At 42.9% G+C, this 27,360-nt stretch overlaps 1 pseudogene; it reads left to right on the top strand.

The window, feature by feature from the left end:
- The first annotated feature begins 7,172 nt into the window (after window positions 1-7,172).
- On the top strand, window positions 7,173-7,797 carry LOC136477290 (ocs element-binding factor 1-like; annotated as a pseudogene).
- Window positions 7,798-27,360: the final 19,563 nt, after the last annotated feature.

Here is a 27,360-nt window from a genome sequence, read left to right as displayed (position 1 = left end):
CTTTGCGGCAGCTGGTTGGTTTTCAGCGTGGTTGTATTGATAGAATTCGCCTGGAAAAGATTAAGGAATCGGAATCGGTCTTCTTCTCTCCTCCTCCCTCTCTTAATAATTTCTTTAACGCCGGAGTTCTTATCCGGTGATAGATTAAAGAGGGGTTTATATAGTACTTCCTGGAGTCTGCCGAGGACTGCTGATGAGTGATGAGTGATGAGCGTAGTGGCAGTGTCAACGCTTTATGTGTTGTGCTGTGCACCTCGAAATGCTGGAATAAAAATTTGGAGCGGATAAGATGAACGTCGTGTGAAAATTGGCCACGAACGTTAATTTAGAAGTACTTTATTAAGCACACTGGCGGCTTTAATTTAGTTGCGTCTGGTTTGTGTGAATTAGAAGCATTTTCTCAATGGAATACAGGAATAGTAGTGACTAGTAACATTATTTCGATCTTGTACTGTGGAGAGAGGGGCGGCGGGGTTGACGCATTGAGCGGTTGTGCTTTATTATTACTTTCTTCATTCTAAATTATATGTTGTTTTGATCTTTTTTTATATTCATTTTGCTATACATCTAGATATAATAATATGTATAGATATATAACAAAATAGATGAAAAAAGTCAAAACGATTTATAATTTGGAATGGAGGGAGTAGTGATTAGTGAAGGGAAACTCTGCATTCCGCGTAGGATCGGTCCCTTAACCTAATTTGCAACTGACGGACGTTGAGCCCCGTGTGTGATAGCACATTGTCCGGGATACCTAAATATTTTTGCACTAGAGACTTATTCTACATGAGACATTAAGTCCCATTTGGCACGGTTCCTCCTCAAATGCTCCTCCAGAAGAACTGGAGCACTTGAAGGTGAACCTATTTTTTTAGCTTCAGTTCTAGCCCAAAACAGCTCCGACTCCTCTACTATTCACTAAAAAATAGCTCCTCCTCCTAAAGTATTTTGTTTGGCTCCTATGCAGTACATGTTGCTAGAGCAGGAGCCGTGCCAAAACAGACCTAAGTACAAAAAAAAACATTTTTTGTTTACCTCTGATTTTCCCCCTAGCAGTTCATAAAGAACATGTGCCACTAAAAACTGAAGCGTGGGCCTCTGGCTATTAATTACTAGTGTAGACATGTCTCCATTGGCGATTTGTAAAATGATATTACATATTGGCGGCTCACCTAACTTACGGCCACTATAAATAGATATAAATAGGGGTGTTCAATAAAAATATACTAGGAGAATACCATGCGTGTTGCTGCGGGGATTCCAAATAATTTAAAAAAAATTAGACTATTTATATTTATAGTTATCTGAATGAAACTATCTTAAATTAATTTTGGTGAATGGTTTGACACATCGATGTGGACAACTAAACGCATGTTAGTGGATGAAGAGATAACTATCATAATTACATGTACTAGTTGGCTATAATTACATGTTCTAGTGGATTATTGATGTGGATAGCTTGTATGTTGAGAGAAACCTCTAGTGGAGTTTAGCTTTATAAGAGTATAGGATTTGTATTGGCGGCAGTTTAAGAAAAACGTATGTGCAAAACCATTTACGCTGATGATTTTTTAAGCTACGATTAGTATAAATATTTCCATAAATACCCCCTTATTCCCCGAGAAGCACTATTCAGACTATGCCCTCTTTTATTGTTGGCATCCTTTGAGGTTCAAAAATTACAAAACGCAAGTAGAGAGGTTTTGATTTTTTTTTATTGAAGGGGGTTTCTTAATAAGGTTAGTTAATATCTATCCTACTATGTCTTTTTGATGAATTGTCCATAGCTTATGGCTAATTAGACCTAGGTTTGTGTACGGAGGGAAAATGTATATTGTTTGGGTATAATACCGTATTAACTATAGTTTATATTATGTCCTAATATTGTTTTAGGTAGCTTCACATGTTCCTAGCACCATCATCATCATCCATGAATAGGGAAGATCAAGATTTTTATGATCTAGATCTAGATGATGAATGCGTTTATTGTAAAATATACTAATTAATTACTCATATCTATATGTTAAATTATACGTTAGTGATTGTGATGTTTTTTCATGATTTATTCATATAGAATGATATTTGAAATAGTTGAGCTGAGTGAATATATTTTTCTAGAAAGATGCATGTCTCTTTCTTGTTTCAATCATTGGGCAATTGACTTAAGCCTACCACCAGTGTAAGCGATAACGTTAAAGCCAGTTGTCAGTAGAGTTTACACTTGCGGTAGCGTTACACTGGCGATTTTTAAACTGGTGTCAGTACACTTGACTTTCCCACTAACAGTTTACTAAACTGCCAGTAAAGATAAAAAAAAAAACGTCGCCATATCTACAAGGATGCTCTTATAGAGAGAGAGAAAAGGAGAAGATTTTTCATTCAACAAGTGCAGTTTTTCTGTCGATCAAATCAAAGCTGACAGCCATGCTGACTACCTTATGGATTCTGAACAGCGAGAGACAGCGCATTTATGCTCAAAGCTAGCTAGCCAAGCGTTAAACACCCGTATTAGGTATACGGAGTATGTAATAATTCGAAAGCGCACGAGCAACTATCGCTCAAATCTCATAATAATTTGCATCTTTTGTAAGAGTTACGCGCGCTTTTTGTAGTATTCCTTCATTATCACTTCTTTTTCCAGATGCTGTCCCTGCTAGTAGCTCCATCACTGTTTTCAGCCAGTACTTGACCGACCCCTTTCTGATTTCTGTCCCTGCATGCTGATGTACTCACGGCCCACCAGCGTGGGCGGATACAAAGGGTATTCCCCGTATTCCCAGGAATACCCAACTATTTTAGCACACTTCTATGCATATATGTGTATATACTTGTATATGTATATGTATAATGCCATATTTTGTAGTATTTTCACTCATTGAAGCCCAAAACAGTAAAAAACAGCCTCTCAAATTGGCTCATATTTTGTAGTATTTTCACTCATTGCAGTTAAAAACAACTGATTTTTTTTATTGACGTGAAAGTAGTAATACCAAAGTTTGGAATCTGGCTCCGCCACTGCCCACCAGGTGGCGAGCTTGGTGGACTCGACGACGAAAGCGAGAACGGTGGCAACTAGTGCACCACATTAAGACACCTGTACGCTCTATAGGAGTAGCTTGGACCCGTTGGTTTAGTGTGGCTTGCTTTCTCCGTCGACAGAGAAGATCAGGTCAGGACCGCAAAAAACTTGCGTCAATAAGCCCTTTTTGTATATAGTATGAGGCGTGCAGCGTGCTGTGATCCTTTCAGCAGCTCTGGTAGTAGGAGTACATGCACAAATGCTCTAACTTGTAGTATATGTATATGGCATAATGTAATGTAATGCGGACAGTATGTTTTATCACTTGGTTGCATGCATGTTATCTTTTTATATAAAAACTGGTCGCGGGAAAGTTGTTAGCACCACCACTGATCAATGGAGGAAGTTTGGACGGCAGAGACTTCCTGATTAATTTCCTCATTTACTGTTCCTTTTTAGCTTGCGTTGCATTGGAACCTAATTAATAAGGTACAATACTTTTTTTGCGAAAAGCTACAGTACTAGATTGGCAAAGACACAACACTTAACTTTCTTTGGAACTTGGAACTTCGTTGGAATCTCGTGAAAGAGAGAAATTAATTCTAGGTGCATAAATCAACTTGAACCTCGACCGAAAAGTATTGTAATATATGAAACGAGAGTGTCATACTACATTTTTCCAGTCTTGCAACTTTGCTTAGCAGGTTATAGACGAATTTATGTGTCGCGCAATCTGCAAACATGTACTCCCTCCGTCTCATTGAAAATGTCGTTTTAACTTTTAGACTTCTTGTTTGACCGTTTGTTTTATTCAAAAATTTTATAAATATTATTTATTTTGTTATGACTTATTTTATCATTAAAGATACTTTTATAAGGTTTTATTTATTTTATTATTTGCATAAAAATTTGAATAAGACGAATGGTCAAATAAGAAGTTTAAAAGTCAAAAACGACACTTTCAATGGGACAGAGAGAGTAGTCAACAAAGTAGCTCCTATGTCCGTACCCTGCTTGTCTCAAAGCGTGGCAGGCGCAAACAATCTACCTCCAACGTTGCTCGCGTACGGAGATGATTGAATGTGTTGTAATGGTTTATAACCCCCTCTTAATGAAACACATGTCAACGGACACGCTCGCAAAAAAAGATTATATCATAATGGAAATACATATATTTGAAGCCTTACTGATATGACAGAAGATGTATAAGAGACATCTAGAATGCTAAGTAAGCTAGAACTAACCACTGACTCAGCAGAAATAGCAAAGAAGTATATATCCATACAACATGATTATTCAACATCTACCAAACGGCCTGAGTTAATTACTAAGTTTGAGGAAACAGTCTACATGCCAAAAAGAGAATCAACTCCTTCACCATGACATCAAGAAACCAACTTAGTTTGCTGCTTCAAAAAACCGAATCCAATCACCAATGGGCCTTAAGCATTGTGACCATCTTCTTCATCCTTAGCGCATCTTGAATCATTAGAGGCGTCATGCTGCTGGAGGTGTTCTTCGGAAGGTTTGTTGCTATCTGCAGCATCATGCTCGCCCCTTCACACAGCTTTTGCACATCTTCTAAATGAAATAGCTTTTCCTATATTCTGCTATAGCTTTTCATAGTTTCTGGAGAAGGCTACCGCCGCTAAATATCATAGCGCGCGCGATTTAAAACATGCTGGATACAAGCATATCGTTGTTCACAAAGCTGAAACAAAAGGTAAATTTTCTACACAGATGGTTCATGAAAAATCTAGGGATATCTTTTCACGTTCTTGTTTTATCCCCACTTTTGCATGTAACATGCGGCCCCTGCAAGTATATGTCTCTGCTTTAAGCAAGTCACTCCACACAGGAGAAGAGAGTGTCATACTAGCTACATAAAAGGAACGAAACTCCTAATACAAATTAGTTACATGTCTACTCTGGTTCCTATAATAATTAAGAGCCTTATTGCATGTGTGTGAACGCGGTGAGGATAAAAAGATGGATGAAAGGCGAAGGCTGGTATGTATCTTTCGAACTTACGGAACCTTTCAATAAAGCAATCCCACCGCCGTGCATATACGTCGTCTGCTCCATGCATCCATCGTAAAATTTTACACTTCACACATATACATACTGCACTGATCCTTCCATATCGAGCAGACGACGCGTATGTGCAAAAACTTGCGCCTAATTTTCTTGCAGCCAGTGACCTTCAAAAAAAAAAAAATCTTGCAGCCAGGCAAAAAAAAAAGAAGTGATATGCATCGATGCAGCAAGGCATCACGAAGCGTGCCGAAAAAACTTGCGCCTATGTTTCGTGATGGATCCGGTAAGAATGGACACTACTGTTCCACGCCCAGGCTAGAAGGATACTCGTGAAGCTCGATCCCCGTCGCATTCACTTGCTTTAGGTTTTCGTCGTTAGCCGGCCGACGTTCTTGAATGACTGTGCCCTCCAATTACTGCCTGATCCAGACAGCTCGCTCTGACCGCCAACGGAGAGAGACAGGCTGCTAGCTAGGTTTTGACCGTTAACCAACGCTAGCTTATCATCTCTAAGATCATCATCATCGATGAGCCAGCCATGATCTGTACTAGTGAATTCCATGAATGAATCTATACTAGTGAATCTTAATGGATCGATGAAGCATGTACTCGCATGCAGCAGGTCGCGGCACGTGTTGAAGATGATCGCCGCCATTGTTAATGCATGGATGGCCAGTCACTCACGCACGGTCGCACGTAGGCACCAGTCCCCGTCAACTTAGGGCATGTTTGTAACGAAGGAATTCAAAACACAGGAATAGAAAAAACACAGGAATAAGGTATGATGAAAAGTGAAAAACTACGGGATTTTAAAACAAAAGAACAGAAAATTTAGGCGGTTTGGAACACAGGAATTTATAACATAGGAATTGCAAAGCATATGGTAGATAAACGTTACTTAACACATAATGATGATCTTTATAAAAACACATCAGTAGTTACCATGCTCTTTTTACTATTGTGGGACCCATGCACTTACTCATCCACCAGCTTTTAGCAGCAGACAACCATGCATCTGATGAATTATTGCCGTCGTCACCTCGGGCTTCCGCGAATGAATCAGAAACGAGAGACTGGAGTGGAGTTTTACTTTCCCGTGAAACTGCGTAGAAGCTACAGTGTTCCGTAGGAAAGGAAATATTACTTTCCTGTGTTCCAAACGCTCTACCGTCCTCCCGTTTCTGCGTTTTTGTTTCCTTTGATTTTCCTACGAAAATCCTTTGTTCCAAACGCGGCCTTAGAACAATTGGGGGTGGTGTCAGCTTTGAGGTACGTCGTTGCTCGATGCTTTGGACCTGCGGCGCTGCCTAGCCGCATGCAATGGACGACGAAGGTGCAGCAGGAGAAATTCGTCACATGAGTGACGACGTGTGCCCCTCCGCGGCCTCGCAATTGATCCGCAGCAGCCAGCAGCTCATCAGCCATCGCACACACGTACGCGGCCTCCGATCCGCCACTGCACTGCACCTCACTGTGCCGCGCGCGCCGCGAGCTTCCGGCGAGCCGCCACGCGGGCAACCTCGCGGCCCCAGTCGACAGCCTACTGCTAGCTCCATCCGGAGATGGTGCCTGCGCCGCGGCGCCGGACGGGAGAGCCGGCAGCCCGGCACGTGTGCACGCATCGCCGGACCATTGATTCCTTCGTGGCTAAGCTACAACGCGCGCCCGGGGCGTTCGTTCGTGGTGTCCTCCTCACGTCGCACCACTACCACACCAGCCAGCCTTAACGGGCACACGAGAAAAGCGCGGCGCGCCCGACCGCACCGCACCGGTGTTCGTTTCTCGATGACCATACCGTGAGCCGTCGGTTGGTGATGCCCAAATCATCCTCTGCCGTCGGATCGGATGGAGTGCAGGAGGGCCGCGGGCGTACTTGTAGCGGGGCGGATAAGCAGGCGGGCGGGCGGATGAATCTTTGGTTGCCACGAGTAAAGCGGGTCTTGTGGAAAAAGTAGGGCTAACAGCCACCCGGGAAGGGAAGGAAGACACCCCACGTAACGGTGGGCCACTTCACTGGCGGGGCCTACCTCGCCAGGCCCGATCGGGGTCTCCGTTTTTCCTCTATAAATACCGGGCGTTTCATCATCGTCCCTCCCTTTTCCCCGATTCTCTACTCCCCCCACCTAGTTCTGGAATTGCGGATACGTAGTCCCTGCTCTCATAGATCGTAGGGCAAACAGTGGGGGAGAACTAGAAGGAGATGCTGTCTGTGCAGGAAGCCCTTGACCTTGCGTCGTCCAGCTGCGGCACGATGGACATTATCACGTGCGGGTTCACGCCGTGGGGGCCCGAGTCCTGCCCCAGCCTGGAGCAGGTGATGGCGTCGAGGCCGGCCGCGGAAGCCGAGGAGGCCGAGGCGGCGAGGGACGCTGACCCGGACCCGGACCCGGAGGAGGAGGAGCGGCTCCGGCGTCAGCGTCGCAAGATGTCGAACCGCCTGTCGGCGCAGCGGTCGCGCGCGCGGAAGCAGCAGCGGCTGGAGGAGGTCCGCGAGTCGGCGGCGCGGCTCCGCGCCGAGAAGCAGGAGCTGGAGGCCAGGCTGCAGGCCCTGGCGCGGCACGACCTCGCCGTGCGCTGCCAGAACGCGCGGCTTCGGGCCGAGGCCGCCGCGCTCGCGCGCCGCCTCCGCGCGGCGCGCAGGCTCCTCGCGCTCCGCCGGCTCGCGTACGACCCGATGCCGCAGCAGGCCGCCGCCGGCCGCGGTGCCCCTGCTGGGGCTGGCGTCGCTCATGACGTAGAACGACTCTCGGGTCCTCGCACTGGTGAAGTTTTGGCACGGACGGACGGACGGACGCGCGCATGCTATGGTGAACTGGAAACATGGGCACACTGAGGCTAGTACGGTGCATGCAGCTATCTGCCGCTAGAACTACTACTACAGCTAGAGGTGGGGCCCGTGTTGACGTGCAAATTGCATAATCAAGTGCTAGTGCTACATGTAGCATGATGTGAATTAAAGCGAAGAAAAAATATATATTTATAATGCTCCGGCGCGGCACTTGCACGGAAAAGGGTCGCCGGTGCAAACGCTGCGTGTGAAGTTAACAGGCGGAAAGCTGGCGCTTTGCCGTCTTTTTGCGAGCCAGGGAACGTGAGCCACATGCTACAACAAATCAACGATTCGATGAGGACGAGGGACCCGCACCGATCCGTTTCTTGGTGTCGACGAGGGACACCGATCCAGAGCGACCGCCGGGAGCCTCGCAGTGGCGTGGCGGACAGAGACCGCCCGGCCCCGGGCCCGTCTCGTTGTTGTCGTCCGATCCCATTCGCACCTGCCGGCTCTCGCTCCCGCGCCCGCGCATCGCGACCCGGCCAACCACAGCGTTTCCTTCTTCCTCACGACCCCGTTCTCCTCTGCAACTCTGCAAGACTGCAAGGCTGCAACTATATCTCACCGTGTCTCGCCACATGTTCACCCAGTGCTGCCCTTGATGATTTCTTGGTTGGGATGACTTCAGTGATAGTAGTCACAACGAGATTGTCATTGTTGACATTGATTTCATCGATAGAAGAACAATTTTTTTTAGATTACGAAATAAAAACATTCCGGACTTCACATTCACAAGTGAATGGTTATGGCCCAACGATACAAGAGAGGTCCTTAGACCAAAGTTCCGCTACACGGACATTAGAGAGTCCCAAAACCATACACCTTACTACTGACAGCATCAATACAACGAGTCCTCTGCTCAAAACCCCATCAATACAGCGAGTCCTCTGCTCAAAACCCCTAAACATAACATGTGACAAAACAACACCATAGGACTACCTTCGTATCCTTCTTTGGTTCTTCCAAACATGGTCACCAAAGAAATGTAGCGCCACTCCTTCCAGACGCATGCATCCTTCATTCAAAGCCCCTCTCTCCTCTTCTTTAGACAACTAGGACCATTGCCTGATCCAATATGCCCCCCTAAAAATTACCTGCAAGTAAGAGTTAGCAATTGATCTTTGGAACACCACATCGTTTTTATTCAACCATAAAACCCAGCACATTGCCGCTATCCCCACAATTATTTGAATTCTTAGCCCTAGAGCAAAGCTCGTTACCCAAGATCCAAACAAATGAGTCGTGCTTCTTGGTGGTTGAATATTAAAAGTAATGAACAACACATTCCAAACAAACCAAGCCACCCCGCAATCCAAAAAGGTGTTGAATGGTTTCTTCTAAACCACAAAAGTTACACTTAGAATCACCTTTCCACCTTCTCTTTAGTAAATTATCCTTTGTTAAAACCACCCCTCTCTTTAAGTACCATAGGAAAATTTTAATTTTCAAAGGTATTTTTGTTTTCCAGAATATCTCCTTCCCCACAATTCTATCCTTTTTCATTATCTCTCCATATAACGACTGAGTTGAGAAAACCATTTTTCTTTAATAGCCAGATGAATTTATCTTTGTCATTGTTTAAAGATGCCGGCAGCACTAGAGCAACCAGCCTAAGCCACTCTTCCAGCCTCTCCCCCACTATTGCCCACCTAAAGGAAATATTCAGCGGGGTTGAGCTCAGTACGTTGGCTACAGAAGCATTCTTTTTCCCCACTAAACTGTACAGGTTAGGGAACCTCCGCTTTAGCGATTGATAACCCACCTACACATCTTCCCAGAATCTAGTTTGGTGACCATTGTTCACCTTGAATCTTCCATACTGAAGTGATACATTCTTCACCTCCATCAATCCTGACCAGAAATGCGAATCCCCTGGTCTTCTTTCAACTTGAGTTAGACATTTGTCTTTGACATACTTCATTTTAAGCATATTTTGCCACATGCCATCCTCGTTAATAAGCTTGAAGATCCATTTACTAAGTAGACATGTGTTCTGAGTTTCCAAATTTAAAATCCCCCCCCTACACCTTGGCTTGCAAAGGATACTCCACTTTGCCGGTTTGCCAGCCTATATTTTTTACTATGTTCCTCACACTGCCAAAAAAATCTGGACCGATAGTAGTCCAATCTTTTTAGCAGCCCTTTAGGGATAACAAAAAATGACATCATGAACATTGATAAGCTAGAAAGAACCGAATTAATCAATACTAATCTACCTCCCGACGAAAGAAGTTTCCCCTTCCAACTACTGAGTTTTTTCTAGAATCGCTCTTCTACTGCGCTCTAGTGTTTATTAGAAAGCCTCCTGAAATGCATTGGAATCCCTAGGTATCTAAAGGGAAAGCTTCCCTGTGTACTCTTGCCTTCGGTTCTTGTCAGCACCGAAAAAAATATTTCGCTTTTGTGAAAATTAATTTTCAATCCCGAAAGCTTCTCAAAAGCTACCAAAACAAGTTTTAGATTCCTAGACTCCTCTAGATCGTCCTCCAGAAACAAGACCGTATCGTCTGCATACTGTAGGATGGATAACCCGTCGTCTACCAGATTTTGAAGCAGCCCCCTAAACTGTCCATTATTTTTTGCTCTCGAAACCAGAATAGCTAACATATAAACAACCAGATTGAATAGGATAGGTGAGAGAGGATCCCCATGTCTAAGTCCTTTTCTTGTCTGAAAATTATGCCCGATCTCCTTATTTATTTTAATCCTCACACTTCCTCGACTGACTACCTCCTCAATCCACTTACACCATGTCGGTGAGAAGCCTTTCATCCTGAGAGTTTGTTTCACAAAGGACCAATTGACTTTATCATAAGCCTTTTTTAAGTCCAGTTTTAAGATTACCTCATTCTTCTTCTTCTTATGCAACTCGTGAATTGTTTCATGCAAGACCACAGCCCCCTCCGGAATATTCCTCCCTGGCATAAAGGCTGTTTGTGATTTCCTGACTATTTTATCAGCTACCTGTAACACCTCTGGTGTTACGAGCTTGCTTAGGTTAAGGCCTCAAAGAATCTAGCCGAACGAGTTTTCGAATTTTAACAAGTTAAAACACACTGGAAACGAAAAACAATTTCTGTAAACAAAAACAAAATATAACATATGTATAGTGCTTATGTAAAAATGATGAGCAAATAGTGTAGATGGAAATGCAACTTTAATTTTGGAAAGTGAACATTGTTAACTAGTGCTTTTGGGAGCTCAGAAATCGAATCCGAAATTTAGACTAGGACTTTTCGTTAAATTAGCAAGAAGTTGAAATTGTGGTTAAAGTGTCATTTTTAGAGAATAATATTGAACAAAAATAGCTAAATAGTGCTTAAATGTTTTGCTCCTTTGGGTTAGTATGAAGTATGGACTATTGTGTGAAATGCTTATTGGTTGAAATTAATAAGGTTTAGACATGTTAAAAATTGTGACGAAAGCGCTAATGGTTGTTAATTCTAACCGGACCTTGCCCTTTTCTAAGTCTGAAAATAATAGTAGACAATGCCGTTTTGACATTTAAATGCTAATAAAATTGTTTAAACACTAACTTCATGTTCTTGTACGGTTAGTTGCCTCTAAGCAAGCACTTGAGCATGGTGTAGGTTGTAGTTGTGTTGGATGTCACGTGGCCCTCTTAAAAATTGCCCAAATTTTGTTGAAACGTGATGTAACTATGCTGTTGGCGCTCTGTTCGTGAACTAGCGTTCAGCACGACGGACCTATCTTGGCGTCTCTCCAACTTCCTCTTTGGTCATCCTCTGGTGGTAGGAATTGCTTCGTTAGCTAGACGTTAGTGCTGGTTTTGGGTTCGTGGACTTGGTTGAGCTTTCGTCAAATTATTAAGTAGATTTTGGTCTGCTTTGAAAAGCGTGCATGGCGTCGTTCCTAGTCTCTCGCCCTGAGCCCCACAGTCACCACGCGAGCACACCGCCGTTGCCAAGCCGCTCCTGGCCATGGCACTGCTCCACTGGCCGACCTCGTTGGCTGTCGACACACGTCGGGCTATGTCAACCCTAGCTTTCTTTCGTGGGTTCAGGCGGTGCTGCTGCTGTGTAGCTACCACGTGCGCGCTACTGGCCAGGCCATATGCAGGGCCATGCCGACGCCACTGCAGTCGTCGTCTGATCATCGTGGCACCCGTCTCGCCACTCGTTCTACCTACCCGCCATGTCACCGCTTGTCTTGGCTTCCTCATAGCGCTACTATCTCACCACCGCTACCCTGCCGCCCACGCGCCATCATCGCCTTGGCACGCTATGCCTGGCGCTCTTGCTTGTCCTGTTTCTGTCCTTATCCCCTCACTAACTAACACCCCTCTATTACGCTCGCACGGCCATGTTCCCACGCAGTTGTGCCCTTGTTATGTCTTGGCCGGTCCGCGTTAGGTCGAGGCCGCGGGCCACGACATAGCAGCGGTAGTGCACCATCCCCTTCTAAATCCCCAGCTCAGGCTCCCAGTCCAATCCCTCGTGCCATAAAGTAGTAAAAGAAGTTAATTAGGCATCCCCTCCTCCTCAAGCCCGCCCGAGCACTACCGACCGGAAATTGGGTGTTTTGTTTGCTGTTGGCCATGGGTGCCGCCGCGACCAGTGGATTAGGGGTAAGTCCCAATCCTAGGGTGAGGATTCAATTGATGGTGTTTCGGGGCTCGAGTTGACCCTCTCGTATTAGTGCTCGCCTTATTTTGGTCAAAATTTTCATCGGCGATGAGGTGACGTGTCGGTGTCCGTCTCGAAGCACCGCCGCCCCATCGGCTCGTACGTGGCCAGCTCTGATTGGGCCATCCTAGATGAAACCACTGTGTCAACCATGATCCCTGTAAGTTACTATTGCCCATTTGCCCGCCCTTTAGTCCGTTAGCCGCGCTAGATCACTAGAATGGCCACGTCGTAGTCACAAAACGTGTTGCCCCGGCACCGCTGTGGTTGGTTGGGCTTAGATCCTCTCTGAGTTCCCAACCATCTCCTAGTGTGGCCATGGGAACCCTAGGTGGCGGTCGGCTTCTTTGTGGAGTCATCAGGGGCTCCCAGTGTCGACGTGGTCATCGCGTGCCAGCAGACGTCGCGCGCGTCGTGCGTTCGGCCGCTAGGGGCACACACGCTCGAATTAGGATAAACCCAGTGAGTTAAGCGCGAATGTCAGAGAGAGGTATAAATAGGGTTTGGACTTCAGGTGGATTTACTAGAAATACAGGGTCTCTTTCGCATAAACGCCGCGCACGCGAAGCGCTTTCGCCGTGGGCCGCTTGTTGGGCTGGCCTGCTGCACGCGCAGCCGCACTCGCGCTGGGCCAGGGAGCTGCTGGGCTGAATTGGCTGCCGCTGTTTTTTCCCTTTTCCGTAAGCATTTTCTAATTTAATTTCTAAGGCAAACTTGTAAATTCAATGAAAATTTGTGTAGTTGATAAAAATTGTGATACTAATTTTGTTAGGTTCCTAAAATTTTGATCTATCTGCTAGTATATTTTGTTCACATAGTGTCAGCACGAAAATGTGTCAGCACACAACAAGCCGGAAGGATCTGCTTAGGATGAGCCTGGAGATCTGCTTGGCTTCAACGTAGGGTTAACCGATCCTGTGAATTCCTCTCGAGGTGTGCCAGTCAATTTGACATGTAATTGACAAGGAGAGAAAGTTTATCACTAATTTAAGGTGGAACATGCCGGTCTTTGCCTAGACAGTTCTAAGTGTGCCGCTTCGGGAGCAGCCAAACGAGAAAATCGACCTAAAAGCCGATATGCACAGAAATCGACTATTACGGACAGTAAAGCTTTTGGATCGTGATCGATTTTAGGTTGATAAATACAATGCCCGCAAATATAAGTGAAATCATCAGCTAGGTGAATATTACCAGTGCAAATTATTGAGCTGATGAATCTAATCGAGAAAGGATATAGCATGCAAATAAATCGATTGTATAATACAAATGAACCTACAAACCCTCTGAATCTAATCTGTTACCATCAACAATGAGGTTCGACCAGATCAATGGCAGCTATGATGATAATAACAAACTAAAACCTTAGAATCCGTAAAACCATCTATACTTCAACAGGCTTTCCGAAAGACATGCTATACGTGAAGGCTCAGGCCGGGTGAAAAGGAACTACAACGGGTGAGCAATCGACTATTTCACATGGACAAACCTATGAACTCATCAGACCTAACCTGCTATCTCTAACAGTAGGGTTCGACTAGATTGATGCAGCTATGATAAAGACAACAAATCAAACCTTTAAAGTACACAGATCTATTCACATTTAACAGAATCTTAGACGCACACTGTAGACGTTAAAGCATTGGTGATCGGCTATTTAGCCGATGTAGGCATAACAAACAGTTAAGGTCACACCTAATCGAGAACAGATCTACTAACTAGCATCCTCCAATCTATAGTGCCATTAGTGGGGATCGATCGAATCGTCACACCCATAATAGCGAACTATAGACCAGATTTAACTAGCCAGCAAACCTCTTCAAGATTATACATGCCTTAACCGCGTACTATGCATGATCAAGATCGAAGTAGAAATAGCCGATGAAACATAACACATCGCTCAAAGTAAGGGACATCGTGTTGTGACGAAGCAAACAATAGACTAAAAGGATATGAGACCGATCTAGATCGATCTTAACTAGGCAGATTGATGTTGCTGCAAACTAATAACAATGAGAACATCAGCAAGATCGGTAACTTAATGAATCTACCCGAAGGACGTCACCCTTAGGTAGAGCTGATCACTTGACCTTAATATAATTCGAGCAGTGAAGGTCGATCGAATTGATGTAGCCGTACTTGAACTAGACAAAAGTCAATAACTAGCTCATACTAGAGTTCGCAGTGGAGGTCAAACTTAACCGATGCAGCCGTACAAATAAAAGTATAAGCCATGACGGTACTTACAGACAAGCCGAAGGTCGGTCGGACCAATGCAGCCCTACTTGTTGAAGAACTCGTCGAGATCTACTCTTCTCCTACTCCTAAGGGTTGGCACAGAGCAAAAAAAAGTAAATTGTATTTGATTGATTAGATGTCCTCTTTTACAATAGCCAGGGTCCAAATACTCGGAATCTAAGCATGAATCCTACTTAAGTACGACTCATTACAATCATTGGCATAAGAGAAAATATTTCTAATTTAAGATAACTTGGACCCTAATCTTTCCCCTTTTGTAGAGTCCAACATATTTTTTCCAGCACCAACCGTAGCTTTTGTCGTTATCTGCTAGCATCATCTGAAGAGAGCCGATTCTAGTGCTGTATTTGAATAAGTTGATATTGACCTTTATGCAATCGATTCCTTGATGACACGATTTTGGGAGCTTCGAGTTCCCATATTCATCTTCCCAAATTTTGGTGTAAACACATGCCCCCCAATTTTGGGATAAAAGTAATTTTATTCCAAAATTTCCATGCCTGTGCCTCCGATAGGTCCGTAGTCACGGGTAGAGAATCTTGATCTGGGGTCTACTATCTGTCATCATCTTTGCCGGCTTATGAGCCCATGCTTCAAAACTTTATGAGACCATCATTGCTTCACAGGCACTTGGATCTATCTTTTCAGGCCGACTATAAAATGTCTATCCGACTCTGGCGAGAGCAACTCAACAACTTAGTTATGTTTCTCTTCTGCTTGCTTCCTCGAGTGCCCCTGGCTCCGCTGGACCCTCCATGGTCTAATTCTTCGCTATGGGGATCTTGAGTGGTTAGAAGAATTCTTGTGCATAGGATGATTGTGTTGCTCATTTTAGCGTCTTGTCGAGCAAGAGGATCAGCTACTGCGGTTAGAAGAATTCTTGTGACATCACCTGAGTTTTCTCACCATAATTGTAGAGTTGTTCTAGTGTTTGCAAGGGCTAAAATGTGTGGACACCTTCCGCTTGTTTGCTTCATCAAATGCCCATCGAGAAAACCATAGACTTCTTTCCCACGGTTTCCCAGCCACCGAGAAATGGGCATTTTTTAGTAGGCGGCATTATTTCCCATTGTTTCCCAGTCACTGAGAAATTGGTTAGGTATATGGGCATCTTTTAAGCATGCGACCTTTCCCCTTCCCCTAATGCAATTTTATCAACGGGCCGATGTGACTTGGTCCATGATGACCTTTGGCCTTGTAGGGATCCGGACTCCCTTCAATCCAATGAAGTCTTAGTGGGCTGATCGCCAGTAAATGCAAACCTTTCATATCAATCCCACGATATTTTGAAATTATGGGAAGCAATAAGTCCGAATCTATTGTCTCTTCGTGATCTGTTCCCTGAATTTCTAGAGTGTCGATCCATTTTCATATCTAACTTTAATTCCATAACCCTGGCAAAGCCTATCTTCTCACCTCCTAGGCTATATATACGGGCCACGGTTGTGGGTCAAAAAATGACCTTCTTCGATCCAAACCTTCTGTATCTTTGGTGTGATTCTGCCTTCCCATAGGTTTGAAGGCATGAAGAACGGCAAGAGGTTTGCTGAGGAGGCCTTCAACGGGTCTGTGTCACCACGTCGGCGTCTTCGTCATCAGGAGGGTTCAACCTGGGATGCTCCTATCGTACTGGAGCATAGGGCCGACTCTGCTCAACTTCTAGGGTCATCTTCATCAACAACTCACCGTCAACTCCCCTGCTACCTGAGGAGACAAATCAACAATGATGATCTGATTGCCTCCATCGATCGGACTGGCCAGAAGCTCACCGACTGCCTCTCCATCGCAGAATCAGTTCTGGCCATGGCTCAATGCCGATCACCCTCCGAGGCCGACCCGGTGGAGGATAGGTTGGCCAAGGCCAAGGCCAGAATCATAGGTAAGATGTCTACCACAACTTTCTGTCTCTTCTTAATTTTATCTTTAAGATCTTGATCATCCCTCCCTTAAATCTTTTTAGATCTATCGGCTCAGCTAGAAAGCCTCCGATTAGCTGCGGAGTACGCGGTAGGATTCGTCAATGCCAGGGGCGCCATTCTGATGGTTCACTTGCACGACATCCCAAACTGTGTCAGAGAGGTCGCTCTTCATGGCATCCATCATGGTGTTGCCATGGCGTTGGCTGCTGCGCAAGCGCGCTCTGGCCCCGAGCTTCAGCTTCTTTCCCATAGTTTCCCAGCCACCGAACACCCTAGGGATCATGAGCACCTCGTTGAGGATTTCTTCGACGCCGCCAACTCTGTAGCCCTTATTTCCCAAGCCAATGACATAGTGAATAAAGTATTTTCTAGCCTTTAGCTTGTAATAGGTGACACTAGCAAACAATCTCTTCATTTTAAGTGGTTTCTCTTTTGCCTTGTACTTCATGTTCCATGCATTAATTTATCCGTGTTTGTTTTGCTCTTATAGGCGATACATATCATATCGGCTTTTCCCTCTTTGGGTTTATTTTTGAACTAGAGGCGACACCCTTATGGTATCGGCTATTAGAGCCGATGATCGAACAAATCGGCTGTCAAGTATTAATCCAAACGCTAGGATAATATTTCTTTAGATATTTTCCATTGATTGCTCTATCAAACTCTTCTTCTCCTCCTAGCGTTTTCAAAATATAAGCATTGTCAGGTGCACAACGTTTAATCCAATAAGGTCCTTCCCAATTAGGCGACCATTTGTCGAACTTGCTGTCCTTTGACCCGATCATCAATTTTACTTTCCAGACTAAGTCTTCTTCAGAAAATTGTTTGCCCTTGACCTTTTTATTGTAATACTTTATAATCCTTAATTTATTGGCTTTGATATTCTCAAGAGCATGCAGCCGATGGCAACTCAAGTCCTCTAAGTCGTCTATCATAAGATTCTTATAGACTTCTGCTGACAAATCATTTTGCAATGTGACACGCCTCGATCCAGTTTGAATTTCCCAAGGACTGCATTATGACCATACACAAGTTCATAAGGTGATGTTTTAATCGATCCATGACATACCATCCTATATTCCCATAATGCCTCATTAAGCGTTGAATGCCACTTCCTTGGCTGCTCCTCAATCTTTGTCTTGATCAGCTTAATCATAATATGATTGGACGCCTCTACCTAGCCATTAGCCTGAGCATAGTAAGGAGAAGAATTTAGCAGCTTAATTCCCATACTAGAAGTAAAATCTCCAAACTCTTCTGATGTGAATATTGTCCCTTGATCGATGGTGATAGTTTGAGGAATCCCAAAACGATACACAATATGCTCATTGACAAAAATCAACCATGTTCTTTGAGGTTACCATCTTCAAAGGAATTGCCTCAACCCACTTAGTGAAGTAATCCATTGCTACCAATATGAACTTATGTCCTTTACTTGAAGGCAGAAAAATTTGGCCAATTAGATCAATTCCCCAACCTCGAAATAGCCATGGTTTGATTATTGGATTCACAGCCGATGTGGGTGATTTCTGAATATTACCAAAATGTTGACAGTCTTAGCACCCCTTATAATATTCAAAACAGTCTTCCAGTATTGTTGGCTAGAAATATCTAGTCCTACGAATAATCCATTTCATCTTATAAGCCGATTGATGAGCTCCACACATCCCTTCATGTACTTCACCCATCAACACCTTGGCTTCTTTTTTATTTAAGCATTTAAGCAACACCCCATCAAATGTTTTGTAATATAGCTGATCATCTAGTAAAACATACTTAGTCGATTTGTACCTTAGCTTCCTGGTAACTTTCTATGATGGATTCCTAAGGTAATTGGCTATTTCAACTCTCCAATCATTATTTGTGGTTTCACTACTTAAGACCTCTTGAAACACTCGATAACCTGACGCACTTTGAGCTAAACGATTAGCTTCTTTATTTTGTGCTCTTGGAATATGTTGAAGAGAGACATAAGGAAATTCCTTGAGCAACCCTTGGCACTGATCATAATATCCCCTCAGAGTATCTTCTTTGCATTCATATATGTCGATCAACTGATTAATAATTAACTATGAATCTCCAAATACGTCAATTACCTTGGCTTTTACTTCATAAAGAAGTTGAAGCCCCTTAAGAATAGCTTCATATTCTGATTGGTTGTTGGTAATCTTTGGTTCAGCTGAAAAAGCAAACTCAAAACTTGCCCCCAAGGTGAAATAATAACAACACCAGTGCCACCACCTTGCTTGCATGATGACCCATCAAAGAACAACGTCTAGGGTACCGGCTCCACATAGCCAACACTTGGCTTATCATGCTGGGTGACAAAATCAGCTATTACTTGCCCTTTGACTACTTTAGCCGATTTGTACCTCAAGTCAAATTCTGACAACGCAAGAATCCACTTTCCCATTCTTCCATTTAATATTGGCATTGATAGCATGTGCTTGATCACATCAGTCTTGGAGACAACTATACACTCAGCCGACAACAAGTAATGTCGTAACTTAGTGCAAGAAAAATATAAGCATAAGCATAACTTTTCGACGGGAGAATATCTTGTCTTTGTATCCAGAAGCCTCCTACTAAGATAGAAAACAACTCGCTCTTTTCCTTTGAACTCTTGCATCAGGGCCGATCCAATCATTTGGTCATCGGCCGATACGTACAACTTAAAAGGCTTACCTTGCTAAGGAGGGATCAGCATGGGTGGACATTTCATGTATTCTTTTATCTCCTCAAACGCTTTTTGTTGTACGTCACTCCATTTAAATTCTTGATCATTTTTCAACTTCAACAAGGGAGAAAATGATAGAACTCTCTCCGATAAATTCGAAATAAACCTCCTGATAAAATTAATCTTACCAAGCAAAGATTGTAACTCTATTTTAGTAGTCGGGGGCACTGCCTCATCAATTGCTTTCATGCTTTTTGACCAATTTCGATTCCTCTCTCGTGGACCATGAAACCCAAGAATTGTCCAATTGATACTCCAAAGGCACACTTATTAGGATTCATCTTTAGACTATGTTTTCTTGTGCACTCCAAAGTCTCCCACAAATCAGCTAGATGTTCTTTGTACCCTTATTTTACCATCACATCGTCAATGTAAATTTCAACGATCCTGTCGATCAACTTATGAAAAATATAATTCATTGCCCTCTGATAAGTTGCACCGGCATTTTTCAAGCCAAAGGTCATCACAACCCATTCAAATAAACATATTGCGCCAGAGCATCTGAAAGCTATTTTTGCTATGTCTTCCTCAGCCATAAAAATTTGGTTATATCCTGCATTGCCGTCCATGAAACTAATAACCTTGTGCCCGGCTGCTGTATCTACCAACATATCGGCTATCGACATCGGATAACCATCCATGGGTGTAGCTTTGTTCAGATCTCTAAAATTGATGCAAACTCTTAACTTCCTATTTTTCTTATACATAGGAACAACATTCGATATCCATTCTGCATATCGGCATCCATGTCTCCTTTTTGGTATCATCAAGAACGTTTGGGTTGAATGTCCTCGGAGCTTGTTTAAACGACCGATATCCAGGTTTGATTGGCAACCGATGTTCAACAATCGATCGATCTAGACCAGGCATCTCATAGTATTCCCAAGCAAAATAATCTTTAAATTCCTTTAATAAACCCACTAACTCTTGCTTATACTCAGGATCCAACTTGGTACTTATATACGTCAGCCTATGTCTATCTCCAGAACCAATATCTATCACTTCTAATTCATCGGCCGACGTAAAGCCATGTCCTAGTTTACCATCTATACCATCTATTGGATTATCCATTAAAATGAATTTTCGAAGCCGACTGCTTGGATCGGCTATTGGCTTTCATTATTGATCTTAATGAAGCCTTTTTCCCACAGCTTGCCAGAAAAAACACTTGAAGTCTTCTAGCTCCCAATATACTGGATTGGCTGTTGCGATACTCACATATTCTTCAGCACGAACCAACTCGACATCATCTCCATGCCACTGAATCAAACACTGATGCATGGTTGATGGTACATAATAGTTTGCATGAATCCAATCATGACCAAGGAGTAAACTGTATGATCCTTTTCCATCAATGACAAAGAATGTGGTGAGCAAAGTTTTACTTGCAATTGTCAATTCGATGTTCATTGCCCCCTGGTTTTAGATGCATTACCTCCAAAATCCATAAGCATCATATCAATTTCAATCAAATCTCCTGGCCCCTTGCCAAGCTTGCAAAAAGTGGTATAAGGCATAAGATTGACAGAAGCACCTCCATCCACCAACATCTTGTTCATCGGCTTCCCATCAATAAAACCTTTTACATATAAAGACTTTAAGTGTCGATGCTTGATTGGCTTATCGAATATAGCCTGTTGTATAACTGTTAGCTTGGCAACTATTTCCTTATACTCTAATTCATCAAAATCTAAATAAACTTCTTGATCTGCTGGAGCCCTGAATTCTAACGGCAACATAAAAGCCATTTGAATATTAGCCGATGGTTGCCCTCTATCGGCTGTTTGTTTAGCACACCACACTTGAGGTCTACCAGATGCCTGAATCTGTTCTAGCTCTCTGTTCCTTAGGCATTGCACTCTTCTTTTCTAGCTTCTTGTCAGACCCCCTGGACAACATTGGCCTTCCTACCAAACATTTTCTTTCTCATTACTTTCTTCTTCATAATCAACCCATTTTTTGTCAACAACTCACTTTCCAAGCTGATCATGAACACTTCTATTTTTTAAGCGCCAATCCATATTATTATGATGATACTCATCTTGAGCATGGATAGACCGGTGGTTGGCTTGAGGTTACCTAAACTCCCAATATTGCTCGCTGCACTCCAGACAGTTATTTCTGGTAGGCAATTTTAAACCTTCATTTCAGCAATGTCTGAAGAAAGGACAATTTCAATGGGATTCAACTTGCTTTCTTTCATACTTCTCTTTTTTCTATTGACGCTGGTATTCTTGCTCTTTTAACCAACGCTGATAATCCTTTTTCTTCTACCACTACCATTTATTCAACAAAATTCAAGATGTAACACGTGGCCTTGTTGCCCCATCCTTTGACGTCTCTCCCTGCTCATATCAGCTCTTTTGTTGGTCATGATGCTTTCTAATCTCCCTATATTCATCAGTCGATATTTGCATCTCAGGATCGACTGTTCCAGTTTCCCTTGATCTAGTTGATGTTAGGACTTTAGTCTTTCCTCTAAGCAATCTAGCATCAACCATATTATGATCTCTTGGGAAATGATTATCATCAACTTTCATCTTTTGAGGTATATCAAATTTGAGCCTTCCTTGCTGAATAGCCCTCTGTATATGCTGCCGAAAAATTCTGCACTCATTAGTAGAATGAGAAGTGGCGTTGTAAAATTTGCAGAACTTCTTATTCTTTAACTGATCAGAAGGCAACATAACTTGATTATCAAGCAACTTAATTTGTCCCTTCTCAAGCAAGAAATCGAAGAGCTTGTCTGATTTTATGGCATCGAAGTCATAGCTCTCTTCGACTCCTCTTCCATAAGGATTTGTCACTATTACTGTCTTCTTACCCCAATTCAATTCAGACGCGGCAACCTCTTCTTCTTTGTTGTCCTCATAGTCGTCATCGACTGAATATGGATTATAGACTTCTGCCATTGTGGTACTCTTCTGGAATCGGGTATCTCTGCGCATATTCTAAGATTGGCTATTGAGCGTTACCACTCGTTGAGCCAACTGACCTAAATTATCAAATTCTTGCCCTAGCAGCTTCTCTCTTCACATTGGCAACATTCCTTGAATGACCAATGCAGCTAGCTGATCATCAGTTAAGTTTAGTGAGAAGCACAAATTTATGGTCTCTCGGAATCTCTGAAGAAACTCTGTCTTATAGTTGTCAAATCAGTAATTTTCTTTTCCCTTATCCTAGTATAAAAATATGTATGAAACTTCTTCTCTAGGTTAGCCCAATTGACAATAGAGTTAACTGGCAGTGATGAAAATCAAGTGAATGCTGGCCCTGACAGAGACGAGGAGAAGAAATAAACTCGATGGGCCTCTTCAATGGATGCTTCGCCTAACTGTGTAAGATACCGACTGATATGTTCTATTGTGCTTGTGCTATCTTGGTCAGTGAACTTAGCAAATTCCGAGAGCCTATAATTTGTAGGAAGAGCGACCAAATCATACCATTCTGGATATGGGCGTTTGTACGAGAAGGTCTGCCCTTTTGGCTTCAAACCGAACTGATTCTTCATCATCTCGGTCACTCTAAGCAACAACTCATCAGCATTTGAATTTGGATTTCTCTACAATTGTTGACCCATTTATGGATTAAAATTTTGGGTACCTTGATACCTCGGATTTAGAATCATACGAAGGGTGTTGTAATCTATGCCATAATGATACCCTTGTGGAATCTCTATCTGCTGGGTCCTTTGCTGGTTTGCTGCTTGAAGTCTCTGGTTATAGATATTAGGATCTACATCTCTACGAATCCTTTGAACTGATGGCACTATTTTTTGAGCCGACGACGGTACCTGGCCTGATGTGCCAAAATTGACCATTTGATTCTGAACTTGCCCCATCGGCTATTGCACATGCTGTTCTGACGATCTAGGATTATACTGTATCTGATTAGTAGTAGCACCTTGAACTTGCTCTGAACTACCTGGACATCATCATTACCAGCCGGTGCTACTTCTTGATGGCTAGTACTGGCTTGATTAGACCCCTGAGTCGATAGATGTGGAATAATGTAATAAGCTAGCCCAACTTGATCAACTGGAAACCCATGAAACACCTTTTTCATTGTGTTATGGAATGTGTTCAAGAAAACTTCATTATGATTCGACATGGCATCATAAACATATTTGTTTATAGCCTCTACGAAGAAACACCTGTCTTCAGCTTCATCTGCATCCGTCTACCCATGCAACAGAACTCTCGGTAGTGGATATTTCTAAATAATTTTATTGTCACATGTCTTGGTGTAGGACAATAACACTTGTTCTAAAATTCTTCTATAGCTTTGCTAATGATGTCTTTATCTCCATCAGGTAGGTCTTCATAAGGCACCATAAGGATGCCATTGTTGTTGTAAACCGCCATGACGATTGTGGGGTCCCACCGGACATGCCAAAATGTGTGTCATCACGAAATTGTGTCGACACATAGCAAGTCGAAAGGATCTACTTAGGATGAGCCCAGAGATCCGCTTGGCTTCAACGCAGGGTTAACCGATCCTGTGAATTCCTCCCAAGATGTGCCAGTCAATTTGACCTGCAATTGACAAGGAGAGAAAGTTTATCGGTAATTTAAGGTGGAACATGCCAATCTTTGCCCAGACAGTTCCAAGTGTGCCGCTTTAGGAGCAACCAGACGTAGATATGTAGACTAGTATGTTAGTTATTAGAGCTAGCTCGTTAGCTTGCGAGTCATAATCATATGCTTAGAGTCACGGTTGTCGTTGGTTAATTACGTTTTCTGTGTTGTATTTGCGAATATCATAATAGGAAAATGATGGATCATGGAGCCGATCGGAGTAGCGGCAAGGGTGGTGCTTTGGTGATCGTGTCACCACGGTGGAATGCTAATCCATGGTTACGTCTTATCATTGGTTCCGACTCTTTCCGGACTGACTTTTAGGGGTGGGTATTAGGTGGAGGTCTGAGCACCATACCGAGACCGGGTCTCAGGTGTTGGAGGCTTAGAGTCCAAGTTTGGACGGGGACCTAGACCCCTTGACATGAGGGAGATGAGTTGGTTCCATTTGTGCCTGGGATGAAAGCGAGGCGTGTGTTTCGGGGTACTTAGCTAGGATACATTGATTCGTGAATCACCGTTTCTCTGAGACGGTACAACTTGGCTATGGTCTAGCACCATAGTAAGAACTGAAATATGAAAGATTGTAAAATGGTTCTGATTGCTTACCACATGCTTGAAAGTAGCATAGGTGCTTACATAGAATGATTAGCTAATTAACTAAACACAATTGCTAAGAACTTGGAACATAAGGACGCACTATTAGTAATGCTTCCTACAAAAGCAATAAACCAGCAAGCCAAATAGCCTTGCATATCCTTAGAGTCTTTTATTTTTCTCTTGTCAAGTAAGTCTTGCTGAGTACAATTGAGTACTTAAGGTTTTATTCCCCCTGTTGTAGGTGATAGGCACAATTGAGCTACACTTGGGTGTGGGAGCCTCCTGGTGGCCTCAGCGAGGATTTCCTTACGTTGCTGACGTGGAGTTTATTCAAAATTTTCACAAAATGTTTTTGCAAAGGAAAAGACTTATAGTCTGTTATCATTCCATGTATATAAATGTTCCTCATGTTAGCGCTTAAACTTGTCGTTATATACATTTTCGCTGAAAATTCTGATAACATTGTTATATCCTGATGTTATAATCAATTGAGGTAATATTCTGCTACTTTAATAAAGTGATGTACGAAATGGCTAAAGATGTTGTAAGCTTTATATTCTCATTTATGATCCTAACGGAAAAATGTGGATTTTCGAGTTCTCCCTTGAGGTGTGCTCGACGGAACGGCACGATTTAGTGCACTCTCTTAGGTACTTAGTGTCTAATAGAAGACAAATACTCTTGGGAGAGCATTAGATTAGGCAGTTCTGCCAAACTACTGTCATTAGCCTATTAGCCAAGACCTTAGTAAAAATCTTAAAACTCACATTAAGCATGCAAATGGGCCTATACTACTGAATTTGCTTGACCTCCTTTTGTTTTTCGATTAGACTGATTGTACCAAAATTTAGGTTAAACAGAGGCAAATTACCCACATGGAACTCTTGAAACATGGCCATTAAGTCATCTTTGATGAGAGACCAAAACACTTGAAAGAATTCCGCCGGAAAGCCATCAGGACCGGATGCTTTATTATGTTTCATTTGAAAGATTGCCTCTCTTACTTCTTTTTCTATAAATTCGTCTATTAGCATCTTATTTTCTTCTTCATTAATCTGAGGTACATCTTCGGTTTGTGACTCATCAAGCGAGAATTCATTTCTTTGTGATGACCCAAACAACTTTTTATAATATTTTGTTATGAAATCTTTTAAGTTTTCCTGTCCCTCAATCACTTTTCCCTCATGTTCTAGCCGAAAAATCCTTGTTTTCCTACTTTTTCCATTTGCCACCATTTGGAAATACTGTGTATTATTATCCCCTTCTAACAGATTTTTGGTCTTAGCCCTCTAGAACCATTTGATTTCCTCCTCCCTATGCATTTGAGTAATTCTTACCTTCAGGCTTTGTTTCAAATCCAGTTCATGTTGATTCAGAACATGGGTTTTTGCTTTCAAGTCCAGTTCCTCAGCTCACCTAAATAGTTCCTCCTTTTCTCTTCTAAAATTCCCATTCACATTCTTAGCCCAGCCTCTCAAAAATTGTCTTAGCCTTCTAATCTTATTCTGCTATTTCTTCATAGCAGTAGAACCATAGTCTACACTTTTCCAAATCCTGGCAACCGTATCAAAGAAATCTTTCCGAAGAAACCAGTTAAGCTCAAATTTGAACACAGGCTGACCAGCTGTGTGTACTTTCTCTCCCGTACTTAGTAGCAGAGGAGTGTCATCCAAAATTTCCCTATTCAAAGTGTCAGCAGTGACTAGTGAAAATTTTTGCTCTCATTCTGTGCTGGCAAGCACCCTATCTAATCTCTCATAAGTCGAAACACTTTTGGAATTGGCCCAAGTATATTTTCTTCCCGACATTTTGATTTCCCTTAGATCCAAACCATCTATAATGGCATTGAATAAAAAGGACCCTCGACTGTCAAACCTATCATTATTTTTCTCACTGGGATTCCTAATGATGTTAAAATCCCCACCGATCAGTAGAGGTAGGGACATTTTCCTGCAGGCCTGAACAAGCTCAGCCAGGAACTGTTCTTTAAATTCTGGCTGAGCTGCTCCATACACCGCCACTAAGCACCAATGAAAATCATCACTCCTATTTCTGAGATGAAACTTATAAAGAAATCACCCTCCTCTATACTCCCTACATCACAAACATCCAGGTTTACCCCTGTTGACACCATTTTTTGCACGTGTCAAAATGATCAGAGTGGGCTAATCGGCAGGAGGAAAGTTACTGTATACGCTGACAGTTGATGAAAATCAGCTTGTAAAGATGGTTGCCGATGAATGGTGGTGATCGATGGAAAGGTTGATTTAGACTCGGGCGTTGCCGATAAGGTTGGAGATGTTATTGTCGATGCTGATGAAGGAAGGCTTGAAAACTACTGCCGATGAAACAGGAAGTATGCCGATGGAAAGGAGGTCGGTGAGAATTCCATCGTAATTGAGGCGGACAGGGAAATAGATAGGAGTTGATTTCCTTTTCTATATTTGTTAGAGTATGATTCATGTAAGAGTCACGTGTTTCCTTAGATATGGACTTGGTGTCCTAGTCGTATTTGGTTATGTCTCTTTAGATCAGGGTATAAATATAGATTGAGGAGCAATGTAATAGATATCAATCAATATCAAAACCAATTTTTACTCCTATTTGCATCTACTTACTTTTCGGCGACTTCGTCAATTTGCATTTTTTTTTCTTTTTACGAGTTCTCATTGATTCGGCGAGTTGCATCGCTTCAGTGCGACCTTCGATGATTCTCGAGTTCCGCGTGAGTAC

The sequence above is a fragment of the Miscanthus floridulus genome, chromosome 1 (genome assembly GCF_019320115.1).
Source record: "Miscanthus floridulus cultivar M001 chromosome 1, ASM1932011v1, whole genome shotgun sequence".
Classification (NCBI taxonomy): Eukaryota; Viridiplantae; Streptophyta; class Magnoliopsida; order Poales; family Poaceae; genus Miscanthus; species Miscanthus floridulus.
Note: the sequence above shows the minus strand (reverse complement) of the source record. Positions and strands in the feature narration are given on the sequence as shown.